General features: G+C 31.0%; 1 long non-coding RNA gene across 1 annotated transcript; it reads left to right on the forward strand.

The window, feature by feature from the left end:
• Window positions 1–10,287: 10,287 nt before the first annotated feature.
• On the forward strand, window positions 10,288–14,893 carry LOC134686711 (uncharacterized). Its single transcript, XR_010101645.1, has 3 exons — window positions 10,288–10,400; window positions 12,901–13,005; window positions 14,788–14,893. It is a non-coding gene; the product is annotated as an uncharacterized LOC134686711 (long non-coding RNA).
• Window positions 14,894–16,132: the final 1,239 nt, after the last annotated feature.

The raw sequence follows: 16,132 nt of genomic DNA on the forward strand, positions 1-16,132 counted from the left end.
CACCAATTCCAAACAATCCAATGTTTAATGACTGGACAACAGTACTATAAATTAGCCTTCTGAATAAGTCCGTCTAAAGGTTTTGTTAGCGTTTGAGGTGAATGACAACTTTTGCAAATGCTTACATTATTAAAAATAAGATGAAGTACTATTTTTTTAACTTTGATGACAAAAGAGTAGGTTCAGTAAGACTCCTTTTTTGCCCCAAAATTTAGCACTTTTACAAAATTGTGAAAATGTAATCTTTTAGCTATTCACTGGAAAGAAGAATGCATCTGCTTTAGAAATTTGGGCTGTTTTTTATAACACAATGCACATATATCGGGTACTAGCATCATTAAGTCTAGTCTAAAGATTTAAGTAATTTAACATGATTTAAAAATTTCCTACTATCGTTAATTTCTCAATATTGAATAAGATGGTATCATAACAATACTGGAAAAAAATTCGTTTTGATTCTCGAGTTTACTGACTGCGAATGCTTCCAGAATGTAAGCAATCGCTTCATTTGGACATTTTTTTTTTATATCTATGACCTTTGTTTGAATCTATGCATTGTGTATATGATTTTTTTTTCAAATTAATGAATGTATAGACTAAATACAATTTTAACCTCGAAGCGAAATTCAAAACAGCTTGATTTTTTTTTTATTAAATAACAGTTCATTACCAAACCTCGATTTTTTTTAATAAATTATATCTTTCTCACCTCAAGCCCTTATTATTAACAAATGTTACAAATGTTAAACGTTATATAAAGGTCGAACTCCACCAACAGGACACATATTAAACACTGAAGGTGAAGATTGCAATTGTACTATGTCTTTTTGCTGCTTTTGTGTCTGTTCACTCCAAATTTTCCTCCGAAAAGAAACCAGATTCTAAAGTCAGCGGATTATCGGTCAAATTAAGTAGAATACATTTATAATACCTGTGCCATTTCGATGTGTCATGGTAAACATTTATTATTCAAATGTTTTATTTTTTTGCAAAAGGTTTTAATAGGATATATTTTATAAGAATTAATGTTATCACTTGATATGATATTCTCTTTTACTATCAAAAGAGTAAAGTCTTGAATTATATGTAACCATTCTGCCTTGATAGTTTTGATTTCAAACTTTGATGAGTAACTATTTGTACTAAGGTGAGGTATTTTAATTCAGAATTGACATTCATTTTAGTATTCAACCTATTACCTATTTATTTCCATTTGTCAGTCTTGATTTTGTTTATTAAATAAATTGTATTATCTAGGGTGAAGATTAACGAGTATTAGTACTAGTAAATCAGAAACGGTATATGAAACATAAGTGTGAAAATTACTCCAACCTTACTCAACACAAATTAATCACCTAAAGTTTGAACATCCATTATTAAATCTTGTAAAATCCATGTTATCTATTCATAGTCTTACAAAGAAATAAGGTGTAAATGTCAAATGTATGGAAAATCTAAAGGAAATCATTTCCCGCTCAATTTTCATAACTTATCTCAAAAAACAAGGACACGAATCCTACATTTTTTTGCCTTTCTTAGTTCCTTTATTTATTCACTGAAAATTACTTCAATTTATCAGTCTTTTTACAAGCTTTTTTTTAAAGAGAAACGGACATTCGTTAGACGATTTATGTCCTTCTGTTTAGTCCTTTTTATTTTCTCAAAAGTTTCTTTTTAGTGTAACATTTGAACCCCAGGGACTTTATAAAAGTTATGCCAGAAACACGTGCTGTGTACAATATCAAATTAACCTAAACTTTTGGTAGCACTGATATTTTGTCATACTATTTTGTGCACAAGAATATTTAAAAAAAAAGGTAATTAATGAATAATAATGAATATAAAATGCTACAAGGGATTGGTATTAACTATTTCAGGTTGAAGGTGAAGTAGAGAAATCTATGAGAACTCAGTATGACAATTTCATAATTATTTCCTACAGAGAAGAAGTTTCTAGAAAAGGAACAACATATCTATTCAAGGTTAGCAGCACTAAATTGTCTGTTCTAATAACTATACAAATGCATGTATCATTATTTCTGACCCATGATATGAATCACGATAAGTCAAACATTTTGATACAACCCTTAAGCATTCTAATTCCCACCACATTATTTATGTATGTGCCTGTCCCAAGTCAGGAGCCTGTTATTCAATGGTTGTCGTTTGTTTATGTGTTATATATTTGTTTTTCGTTCATTTTTTTACCTACATAAGGCCGATAGTTTTCTCGCTTGAATTGTTTTACATTGTCTTATTGGGCCTTTTATAGCTGACTATATGCGGTATGGGCTTTGCTCATTGTTGAAGGCCGTACGGTGACCTATAATTGTTAGTGTTTGTGTCATTTTTTGTCTTTTGTGGATAATTGTCTCATTGGCAATCATACCACATCTTCTTTTTTTATTATTGCTCATTTTTGTTTTCGAATAGTTACATTAGATGCATCTTTCATTATAATACGTTATTCTAATTGGCTTACTGTACATCTCGCGTACTTCCTTAATCAACTTCATTGCACAATACAAAATTTTATTCATAATGACTCGAGGTCCCGCAATAAAGTGCAGGTTAATTAAATAAAAAATTGATTAAAATCTTGTTTGCATGACGCTAGCTCAAAATATAATTATAAGTATGGAATGCTTTTTTTTATTTATAGGGTTGTAAAAGCGCTCAGCGTGCGCAAATTTTTAAATTTAAGACCATCCGCACTTTATAGAAACTGTACTTTGGTCAACCCTTTACATCCCAATGAAGTTGCAATAAGAAGCATTCAATTAATAAATACATACACAATAACAATTTCAGGTTAAAAAGTATTCTGTTCTTATCTCCCTTCTTTAGAAACTTACATTGTGATGACTTATTCTGAATTCCATTTTTTCATTGATATTTTTTTTTAATTAACGAATCGCTCATACCTTCTTACTATACGCAAATATCTATAAAAACAAACCTTGCATGAATGTGAACTAAGCTTGTTACAAAAAGATATCTTTTTTGTTTTTGTAATATAAAAAGTATATAAATATCATAGCGTTTGCAAGTGTTGAACCAATGCACATATAGTTTAATAATACAAACAATAAAACCAACGTGTTTCGTACCTTCTACATAAAAAAATGAGCCAGTAATTCAGTGGTTATTGTTGGTTTCTGTAAAAACTATATAAACATAAAACCTGCCGTTATTTTTCTCCTTTAAATTTGGTTCTATTTTTTTCCGTTCTTTTATAGCTTATGTTACGGAATATTTATTGCCATATGCCTTAATGTACCTTATAAATATTTATATTCTAGGAATCTGATCTGTGCGTGAAAGTTATGAAAGTTGTCAAACAAACCTCATTTCCGTATTTTTTATTTCTATAGTACAAATATTTTAAATAAGTTTGTATAGCAACCGTTTTGTTCTACAAAAAAATGTTACTCGTTTAAATATTCAGAGCTTTCATTTACTATTTGGTAATTTTATAATTTATGCTTTTTGACATATTTCTGAATTAACCTAATTATGACGTTTTGTCATTTTTCATATCTTTTTCAGCGTTTTTTAGTACAATGTTCTTGAACATCTGCAGGTCAAATTTCTGAGTACATAGTTGAAATATTCATTATGATAAATTTTTTTTTTTACATAATACACCGCTTTATGTTCTTCTTTTTTCAGGTTAAAACAAAGACAGTGTACTTGCATGTAAAAGCCTTTGTGAGCAAGAGTGGTGCTGTTTCTAAAGTTAAAGCAGTTATCAAGAAGAAGAATGATGCTTTAGAAGATTTCTAATAAATTCATACGTCCATATGCATATTCTGCTATTAATCATCTGTTTATATATTATTCGAACAAAATTAAAAGAGTTGAACTGATGCACATTATAATGCATTCGAAGGGATCACACAACTTAACCCTATATATTCCTGTTCATCTTGTCTTGAAGATTTTTGAATGGTATACAGAGTCAGTCCAAATGGTTCTCCGTACCCTACACCCACCCCTGCACCCTATTGTTCTAATAACTTGTAAATTGACAATTGGTCAGGACCCTGACTCCTTAACCATATGTTTACCTGTTTCGTGTCACGAAGATTTGAATACTCCTTAGGGTCAGTCTCCATGAATCACTTAATTCTCTGCAATTCCAGAAATATCACATATCTTGTAAGTAGTGAAGATCCACACCGCTGAACCATTTATAGTATGCTCTATTATAATAACATGATGTGAATGATGTTCAGTGTTGGTCCCCAGGGGTATTACCTAGCCCTGCATTTAATTATGTAAAAATATCTTGTAAGTGATTAAAATCTCCACCCCTAAACAATATGTTATACCAAACTCACTGACATTCAAATTTCTTTATATGTCATGGAAGTGGTCAGGATTTCTTACCCCTTATCCTTACGTCGATAGATGCTTGATTTCTTGATTGACAATATATATGTTACGTTCGGATGACGTGTTTTTCAACAGACTGTCGGCAATCCAATGGGAACCAATTGTGCCTCTCTTCTTGCCGACTTGTTTCTTTATTATTATGAGGCTGACTTCATACAGGAACTTCTTAGAAAGAAATATAAGAAGAGAAGTTATCAATATCCTTTAACTCTACTTTCCGCTTTGGTGATGATGCTCTTTTATTAAATAATTTAAAATTTGGTGACTATTTTGAACGCATCTATCCCATCGAACTAGAGATAAAGGATACAACAGATACTGTTTTAGTCAATGAGGGTCGGTTGAAAACAAAATTTTACGACAAAAGAGGTAATTTCAGCTTTTCAATTGTGAACTTTTCATTTGTAAGTAGCACCATTCAAGCAGCACCTGCATACGGTGTATATATCACAAATTTATACGATATTCCCTTGATTGCATTTCCTATTCAGGAACCTATTAAACCAAGTGTTTGAAATGGTGAAGTTGAAATTATCCATTAATAAATTAAATAAACATTGCACAAATGATATCGGATATGTTCCTTACGTCGTAACTACAATATCCTCTTTCCTTTCATGAATTTGACCTACCAAACTATTTACTGGATTTGTTATAACATGAGCAACACGACGAGTGCCACATGTGGATCAGGATTTTCCTACCAATCCGGAGCACCTGAGATCACCTCTATTTTTGGTTGGGTTTGTGTTGCTTACTCTTTATTGTTCTATGTTGTGCCATGTTCACTATTGTTTGTCTGTTTGTCTCTTTCGTTTTTAGCCTTGACGTTGTCAGTTTGTTTTCGATTTATGAGTTTGACTGTCCCTCCGGTATCTTTCGTCCCTCTTTAATCATTTGTTGTGCAAAAATGATAAGCATGTTATACAGCGTAACTCACCAAAGCTTTTTCACCCATGTCATTTAAATATGTTCAAATATCTTGTTATTGTCAAGGTCCTAATGCCTAAGCTGTTTCCTGGTTCGACATGCAAAGATACAGTAGCCCTTCTGTACTGACTTTAGTAAGCATTGACATAATTAAAAATTTACTGTTAACAAATCTTTGAATTTTCGAAATGCTAAGGCTTTTTCTACCTCAGGAATATATTACCTTAGTTGTATTTGGCAAAATTTTTAGGAATATTTGGTTCTCAATACTTTTAATGAAAGTGAAAATAACGTGGCTCGGTTCTTATACATCCCGTCAATGTGTTTGTATTATCTTTCATTTTTGCTGGTGGGTGTGTTTTGTATATGCAACTTTTAACGTTTTCTTTTGGTTCTTATAACGGGACTCTGTACTTTTAAAGATCCAGTCATTATTTTATTGTTCTATCATATGTCATTATAAATTTGGTAATACTTTGAATGACAAACGATAAAATTATTTTACTCGCGAAGTAGTATTAATCATATATGGATTCTTAAAAATTCTAAAGAACTTCTGGATAATTTTAAATCGCGGTCTGTTTCTGAAATTAATTCGAACATAACTTTTGATTTTTAACCATGCATACCACCATTCCCAATGTGAAATTATAATTGTTTTGCATAGACATTGAACGACAAAATTTCGTCCTATGTGAAGTTTTCATTTTCTGACGCCAAACACGAGAAACAATGAATGTGGTTTTTTTTTAATTTGATAGATGCTTATTGTTCTTTTTTGTAAATGTTTGTTCGTTTTGAGATTGTAATACAGTGATGACTGGTGTAACCATAGTTTGGCTATTTTACCGATTACGTCTTTGTTGTTCATGCATCGTTGGACAAATAACGAAATTTGATGCGACTGTCATACATGTAAGAGGTTTAGCGCTATAAAACCAGTTTCAAAACTTTTATTTTCTACATTTGAAAAAACGTGTACCAAGAATATGACAGTTGTTGTCCATTCGTTTCATGTGTTTTATCATTTGATTTTGCCATTTAATAAGGGACTTTCCGTTTTGAATTTTCCTCTGAGTTCAGTATTTTGTTATTTTACTTTTTTCAATAGAAAAGATATCAAAAAACTGCTTAAATGAGAAATGATCTTTTAGGAGCCTTTGAAATTTTATATGAAAAGAAAAATAAGTTGCGGGGTAACATATTTTAATCTGTTAAGTAGGAAAATCCCAAGAGTCCAAACATTTGACAAAAAAACCCTTAACTTCATTCTAGTACATCCCTAAAGATTTAAAAAAAAAAAAAAAAAAAAAAAAAACAATGAGTGGTGTTGGGAAAATCAATTTTAAAGACTGTTCGTTAACAGTCTGACTGCAGTTTTACCTTACAAAGATCAACAACAAAGTGTGCAATACTGAGTGAATAACTATAAATCTAATTATCTATTTGCTTTTCTAAGTTCTGTGTGTAATTGTATTGCAATATGTAATCTCCATACCTTTGTAACAAATTTTTAAATCACTGCATTTTTGATATTGTTAGTTTGACTACCACAAAGTATGTACCGCTTCCAGGAAAAAAAGTGCTCAATGGGGCTCGCGGGAATAAATCCTTTTTTTTTTGTTAAATATAGGATTTTGCTATATAATTCTATAAATAAACTTTATCCTATACTGTTGAACTTTTGAACTAATAGGAAAAAAAATCGTATCTAGAAAAAAAATGATTTAAACATGTTAATATTCGTAGCCGTAAATTCTATTTATACGATCAAATGACACAAGCGCAAGTGAAATTTAGTTTTTAATTTAAAAGTTACCGCAGGCATAGCATATAAACAGATAATGAATTATCCTTATTATTATCAATACGTTTTTTCAAGGTTATCAAAAGTGTAATGAATAATAAAACAGCAACAATTGCCCAATTACTTTGTTACTCATGAACAGCTATTCATATGATGTACATCGCATAGTTTATTGTATATTTATGATTTTTTTACTTTTGAATTGTCGGGGTGTTTTTGGTAAATTTTATCATCACGATGCGCTGTACCATAATGTTTTGTTTTAGTTATTTGTAGGTGTAAGAAGACACTTATCTCATTAGTTGTTACTGTGTCATGAATTTTGACGTAACGACTCTTTTTTAATTTGGATCCAAGAACGACACAATAAAAATAACATTTCGAATATACCGAAATAAACTCTGTTTTTTATTTAGCAGTGGACATTTGCATTCATTATATTTACAAAAGAGGGTTAAGGGGTCTGGAGCTCGGTGATTTTAGTGGCATGTGTCCGATTAAAGAGAAGTGTCAGCTAGTTATCATATAATTGAGAATGTAAACGGGGAAAATTTCAAAAAGACAACCCTAGCCCAAGGCCACCAATATGTCTTCAACACAACGTGAAAATCCCACAACCTAATGCGGGCGTCCACTGGCCCCTGAACAGTGCGTACTAGTTCAGGAAAAATGAACTCCGAAACATATTAATAAACCTAAAGAAATTTGAAAAAGAAAGATACAATAAAACAAAGACCTGAAGTTTCTGATTTGCGACAAGCTTAAATAATAAATCTGTTTTGCGAGATATCAACCTTTTCAATTTACCTCCAACCAATATAAAAATAAACAAACACACAACAATACACCAAGTAAAACTCGGTTTTGAAAAAATTCCAAGACCGATGATAAAAAAAGGTAACAAAATTAAATGAGCGAAATGATTATCATCAATACAAATTAACAAAAGAATACTATCAGATAATGACAAGAAAGCTTCAGACTTCAATTAATCTTATTGAAAGATCATGTCTTCATCATATGAAAATCAAGCACAATTCCTTTTGTGATGAGTTTAGGATCATACTATCATTTATAAATTATACGAGAGTAATGCATATCATGCCAACAACTGGTTTAACAATGTGTTTAATTGTGCAAAGTCCATATCAGTGAATCATTACCAATTCCAAACCATCCAATTATTAATGACTTGACAACAGTATCATAAATTAACCTGCTGAATTTAAAGGTTTGGTTAGATTTTGAGGTGAATGACAACTTTTGAAAATGCTTACATTATAAAAAAAAGATGAAGTACTATTTTTTTCAACTATGATGATAAATGCTACTATTTAGCTAATTCGCGATCGGGTAACGGTGCTCGGGTTATGTATTTCGGTTGTTTCCTGTAATTAGTTAATACTTCAGTTTTATCGTGTATATCTTTTATATAGTCATTTTATAAAATTTACTGTTTGCAAAAGTATAAATTATTCTAAATAATAGGGACGTTCTGGTGCCTTACAGAAAACCCTTTTTTAAACTTTTGGTCCTCGATGCTGTTCAACTTTGTACTTGTTTCGGCTTTCAAACTTTTGTATCTAGGCGTCACTAGTACGTCTTGTGTGGACAACATGCACTTCTGTCGTATTAAAACTTGTTGCCTTTTGTTACCTATCATTCGTGTGTTTCTTTGTCAATTGTGTTCTCCTATATATTCATATTGTAGTCCTGTAATGTTGTGTTGTCATTTAATGTTATATTTGACATAGCCATAAAAGAGGGAGGTTTAACATGCCACAAGAACAGGTTCCACTACCATTTTTTCCTTTATAAATGTCCTGTACACAGTCAGGAATATGGCCATTGTTATATTATAGTTTGTGTCTGTGTGTGTTACATTTCAACGTTGTCTTTCCGTTGTGTCGTTTGTTTTCTCTTTATTTAGTGTTAATTCACATTTCAATAATACGTGTCACGGTACTTATCTATCCCAATTCGAGTATTTGGTTTTGATAATATTCTCATTTTGTCTAATGCTTAGTCCGTTTCTGTGTGTGTTACATTAATGTTGTGTCGTTGTTCTCCTCTTATATTTAATGCGTTTTCATTAGTTTTAGTTTGTTACCCCGATTATGTTTTTTGTTCATGGATTTATGAGTTTTGTACAGCGGTATACTGCTGTTGCCTTTATCTATAATTATTCATATGTGCAAGTAATGCGTGTGAGGCCAATTAACAAAATTACAGTCAAGTTTATGGTGAAAATTGGCAACTGTTAAAATGTTTAAACCCGCTGCATTTGTAAGTATCTGTTCCAAGTCTATTAAGTGGTTGTCGTCTGTTGTTATGTTTGAGAAGTGTTTCTCATTTCTCCTTTTCATCAAAACGTTGTTTTCCCTTGTGGATTTGTTCAACGGTATATGTTTTGGTGTCCTGTATTGGTTGCTGTTCGGTTTGAGCTCCGTAAAATGCCGTACTTTGGCCTATACTTGATCACCTTTTACACATTGGAACTTGATTGAAGAGTTGTCTTCATTTACCTTCAATTCGTTACGAAAGATAAAAAAAAAAAGTAGTTTCAACTGTTGGCATGACTCAGAAATGTTAACGTTGGACTCTAATTAGTACGCATGAAAATTTGAAACTACGCTAGTTGTTATGGTCTCACATTTTCACAACAAAATTTATCAATTGTTCTCATTTGTAATGAATCGATAAAAAGTTCCTACTATCGTTAATTTCAAAATATTGAATAAGATGGTATCATAACAATACTGAAGAAAATCGTTTTGTTTTTTGAGTTTAATGGCTTGTCTAAGGATTGATTCCAGACCATAAACAAGCGCTTTCATTTGTAGATTATTTTTTTTTTATATATTATGACCTTTGTTTGAATCTAAGTATTGTGTATATGAATTGAATACATTTAAAATTGTTATTCTGGGTTTTTTTAAAACAATAAATGTATAGACTAAATACAATTTCAACCTCGAAGCGAAATCCAAACCAGCTTGATTTTTTAATTAAATAACGTTTTCATTACCATACTTTGATCTTTTTAAATCAATTACATCTTTTTCACCCCAAGCCCTCGAAATAAACAAATGTTACCAATGTTAAACCTTATATAAAGGTCGAACTCCACTTACTGGACACACATTAAATACTGAAGATGAAGATCGCCCTTGCATTCTGTCTTTTTGCTGCTTTTGTTTCTGTTCACTCTGTATTTTCCGACTTGAAATATGCAGATTCTAAAGTCATAGGATTTACGGCCAGAGTAAGTAGAATATACCTGTAGTATTTTGGTGCTTTCAAAAGGTTTTCATAGTTATAATAAAATCTAGGAACGTTTTTTTTATTATTAAAAAGGTTAAATGACAACATTTGATTTCTGATCTCTTTTATTGAAAAAAGTCTTAATTTCATATGTAACCAATCTGCTTTCATAGTTTTACATTTAAACTTTGACCAATAACTAGTTGTTCTTATGTGACGTCGTTATAACTGATAATTGACATTCATTTTTGTATTTCAAGATGACGAGGAACCTTCCACCTTTTTAATTCCATTTGTCAGTCATAATTTTTATTTATTACAGAAAATTTATTAACTACGGCGAAGTTTAATTAGCATTAGAATGAGTAAACTAGAACGATATGTAGACCAATGACTGTTACTTTTCTTGATACGCTTTCATAGATATAGGAAAATGCGGTGTGAGTGCCAACGAGACAACTCTCCATCCAAAAAACAATTTAAAAACAAAGTAAACAATTATAGGTCAATGTACGGCCTTCAACACGGAGCCTTGGCTCACACCGAACAACAAGCTATAAAGGGCCTAAAAATAACAAGTGTAAAACCATTCAAACGGGAAAACCAACGGTCTAATCTATATAAAAAAAAACCAAGAAACGAGAAACAGCATGTTTCTTGTTCTGTTTTTCAAATGTGTTCTTTAATAAGATTTTTTTTTAAATCTTTAATATTTGTATTGATTTTTGTTTTCAATACGTTGACTTGAATGTTGATGGTTTTTGTTTTTGTTTTTTTGTTTGTTTTTTTAGTTTGTTTTTTTTTTTGGGGGGGGGGGGGGGGGGGTCCTAAACGTTTGAAGATGTTCGTTACCTAAACATTCTTTGAATTAGAAATTGTTTTTATTTATGATGATTGAGTTTTTCATGTAATTGGATTAATATTTTAATCATAACAACTAGATGTGCACGTCTATAAATTTCCGGTTCGTTAAAAATATGTGACTGTTGTACAGCCACGGTTGAATTACAAATGTTTGCTAGTCTTGTTTTTATTTAATGTCAAATGTTCGAAGTTACCTGTTTTTATCTTCATGCAGTGATATTAAAATGTATCCAAACATTACTTTACACAAATAAATCACATATAGTTTGAACATTCATGATTCTTAATTTTATAAAATCCATGTTATCTATTCATAGTTTTTGAAAGAAATTAGGTGCCAATGTTAATTATTTTACTTCACGTTAAAATGCCGTATTTTGTTTGGCTGTTACGAGGGTGTTAATTTAGTCTATCACATGGCAGAGTGGGTGACATTTGTATGCTCCACCTACGATAGTAGAGGGCATTATGTTTTCTGGTCTGTGCGTCCGTTCGTCTGTCCGTCCGTCCGTCTGTCCCGTTCGGGTTAAAGTTTTAGGTCCATGATGTTTGAGATAATGTTGAAATCCAATCAACTTGAAACTTAGTATACATGTTCTCTATGATATGATCTTTCAAATTTAAATGGCATTTTTTTACCCAAATTTTACGGTCCCCTAAACATAGAAAAATATAGTTCGATCGGGGCATCCGTGTACTATGGACACATCATTGTTATTTAATGTTACTTTCTAGTCCAGACCAATCAAAATCGATAACCTAATAATAAAGGATGTTGAATAGAACTTGCATCAAGTAATTAAAAACTATGCTTATGTTCTACGTTCTGGCTCAGATTTTATTATTTGACTGTCAAAATAAAGAAATAAATCATCTAATACCTATACCGTTTTTATGTACGTGATGTTATAGAAAATTAATATGTAAAAGACCATATTGACAGGACATTCAGTATAATAAATTGAATAACACATAGCTGAGAAGGTGTTAGAGCAGATTGGTACCCCTCGAGAAAGCATTGCCAACCTTGGCTTCGCCGCGGTTGACAATCTTTTCTCGTTGAAACAATCTGCTCTATCCCCCACTTAGCTATGCGTTATATATATAATGTATGGAAAGTCTAAAGGGTATCATTTTCCGCCAAATTTTCAATGGCTTACATCCCAAAACAAGGAAGGTAATACTTCATGTTTCTGCTTTTCTTTATTCATTTGATTTTTTTTCAAGAAAAGTACTGTCAATTTATTTAAGTCATTTTAAAAACTTTTTGTTTTGTTAACCGAGAAACGGACATCCTTTTGACGATTTATGTCTTTCTGTGTAGTGCTTTCCATTATTTTAAACGTTTCTTTTTTAGTGTAACATTTGTCCCAAGGGACTTTGTGAAAGTTATGCCAGAAACACGTGGTGTGTACAATATAATATTATGCTAACATTTCAGTAGCAATGATATATTGTCATACGATTGTTTTGCACAAGGATAAGTTAACATACCAATATATGCTCACGGGAAAATATTACCATTATGTTTACTTATAAATTAAGTAAAGTGTGAAGGTTTATTTTAAACAAAACAGCCAATTAATGAATAATTATAAATACAAAATGTTACTAGCGCTTACTAATATATATTTCAGGTTCAAGATGTAGTAGAGCAATCGATGAAAACTCAGTACAACATTTTCGGAATACTTTTCTACAAAGAAGAAGTTTCTGAAAAAGGAACAACTTATTTGTTTAAGGTAAGCAGCGCTGAACTTTCTGTTCTCTTGCGATTGAAATACAAATACAAGTATCTTTATTCCGAACAATATGTTTGAATAACGATATTTCAACGATATCAATACAACCCTGATTGCTTAGTTTTGATTTCAGAATATAAACAAAATCAAAAGAAAAAGGAGAAAGTCATTTGTGTGAAGTTGAAATTGCAGTTTCGTTTGTATTAGCAGAAATCAATGTATTTCTATACAAAGTCTATATTATATCATTTCAAGTTTGTTTTTAATAAATAATCACTAGTAGAAATTTTAAAATATAATTCTTTAAAATCATTAATATCATCCAAATAAATAAATCCTGGAGGTTAAGGTTAAACAACTTTTAAAAAATCTGGAAAATATTGTTGACGAATGTTTTTTTTTATATATGATGTACGGATGACATCTTAACATCAAGATGATTTCATATACTACCATACTTAGTTTGAAATATTGTCAAAGTCATTTAATCAATTAAGGCGGTCTCCTGCTTTCAAGATAAATAAGTCTTTCGTTCTTGGTTCCTTTGTTTTGAACCTGAAAATGTGGATACGGATTCGAAATTCTAGTTTTTTAAGTATTTTTCATAGTTAAAATGTTCTGGGATTATTGAATTATGATATAACAAGTATATTTTAAGTTTTCCACTGTCATCTGAATTTGAATATCTAATATGTGCTGATATCTTCACACGTATCTATCTTTTCAAATATACCTTGCATGTTTATAGGCTAATCTTGTTACAAAAAGATAAATTTTGTTTATCATAAAAATAATATTATAGTTCAAACAGTCGTAGCGTTTGCTACTGTTAAATCAATAATTTATTAATTCTAACAAGTAAACTAACGTTTCTCGCATCTTCAAGATAATAACTCAAGGACCAATATTTCAGTGGTGGTTGTTGGTTATTTAAACGTTAATTACACCTTATGTAAGAATCCGGGGTTTTGATTGGTTGATAGCCAGTGTATTTTTCACCAATTTACTGTTATTAAATAAATATCGTTCATTTTTAACGTCGCTGGGGTATTTGCTAAAAGGATATGCCTTTTTTTCCTCTCTGCCGTGGTATTTGCCAAAAATACTCTATCCGACTGGACGCTTGTAACGTCACGATCATCAATGCGTTTTAGTAAATTATCATTCGGTGTAATTAAACAGGTATATCATGTTATTGAGGGGTATTTGCGAAAAATACCAGTCTTGAGAATGAATTTCCCTCACCTTACGGCTCGTGAAATTTAACATTCTCTCGACTGGTATTTTTCGCAAATACCCCTCCTTAAAATGATATATCTGTTCAAAATATAGTCATTATTTTCTCCTTCAAATGGTTATAATTTTGCCATTCTTTTATAGCTGATATAGGTATCGCTTGATTTCATTGTAGTATTCCGTAAAGTTACACATCCTCTTTCCTTGGTCTCTATTGTATAATTCCAATATCATATGCAAACATTCAACTTTAATTTATTTCTAAAGTACAAATATTTTAAATTCTTTTATATAGCAAACCATTTGTTTTTAAAAAAAAAGTCACTCGTTTAAAAAATCACAACTTTTCGCATACTTTTTGTCATTTTATCATATGCTTTGTAAACAAAACTTTGCATCATCTATGGCTTTTGGTCATTTTTCGAATCTTGTTCAGTATATTTTTCGTACAATGTGCATTATTATTTGCATGCCAACTTTGATGGGACAAAGTTTACACATTTATTCTTAACATATTGCACCAGATTATATATTTCTAATTTTCAGGTAAAGGCAAATACAGAATACTTTCATGTAAAAGCCTTTGTGAGCAATAGTGGTTCTGTATCACACGTTACATTGATTGCTAAGAGGGAGAATGATTCTTTAGAAGATTTCATATAAATGCAAACGTCCAAATGCATATTCTGCAAAAGACGTTTACTTATCAATCGTCTGCCTTCATCTTTTGAACAAAATAAAGAGTTAAACTAATGCAAACTATTTCAACTCATTTGGGTGTTTAACCGTGATTGAGTGTTCGCGTTTATGATATGAACAAGTGTTTCTCCTGTAGAAATCTGACTTTTGCAAAATATTTAAAAGCAAAATGTATTGATCAACAGAAAACGTTTGGGGTCTTCAATTTTCTGCCTTGGATTTTTCAAAATTGCTTCCATTGTTTAACAAATGTTTAATGATATATCATGACGACATCGGCATTAAAACTGACGAATGTTAAATTATCTATCTTTCGGTCAAATCAAACGCATTATTACGTTTAAAATTGTAAAATATCCATGGCCGTATGACATTTTTTTTCTATTGTATATCTTGTTTGTTTCGAACGGGAAATGACGTACGAGTTAAAGTAGACTGCATAAGTCGTCTTTTAATATTTGATTTGCTTGTGTCTAAAAATAAGGAGATGTGGTATGATTTCTAATGAGCCAACTATCAGCCACAGTTGAAATGGAGTGGATGTAGCTTGAAAGACTCCGACATGAAAAATATGAAACAATTAAATCAAAAACATCTAACGGCCTCTTTTATTACAAAACAATTAGCGAAAAAACAACTATGACAGAATGGACCATTGACAACATGACTGAAATGTATGTGTCTGGTCTCGGACAATGGTTTTACAGCACACCATAACAACAAAGTACCAAATTCAGTTGAAAAATGCTTCATCAGATCTATACAAATCACAAAAACATGTTACTGTCAGCTAGTAAAAATCCAATAGAAACTCAAATAAAAGCAAATATCTAATAAGTATGTGATTATAAGACTTACCGTCTTATTTTGTCAAAACATATGGGTTGATGAATATATAGCATGTATTACATTTGGTTTGTTTTATAAACTTTTGGTATTCTATACTGAAAACGAAAACATTAATTGTCTTGTTTTGTTTGGAACTGTAACAAATGTGTCAGATGTAAGTTTTAAAAAGGCGGAATATACAAAACAAAGAATGATACTGAACAGTCGACGAGACCCGGCATAATAAGGACAAAAATGAAATTCATGTACCAAGTCTAGAATATGACAGTTGTGTTCCATGCATTAGAGCAATTAATTTTGCTATTTGATTAAGGACCTTTTCGTTATGATTTTTTCTTGAAGG

The sequence above is a fragment of the Mytilus trossulus genome, chromosome 10, assembly GCF_036588685.1.
Source record: "Mytilus trossulus isolate FHL-02 chromosome 10, PNRI_Mtr1.1.1.hap1, whole genome shotgun sequence".
Taxonomy (NCBI): Eukaryota; Metazoa; Mollusca; class Bivalvia; order Mytilida; family Mytilidae; genus Mytilus; species Mytilus trossulus.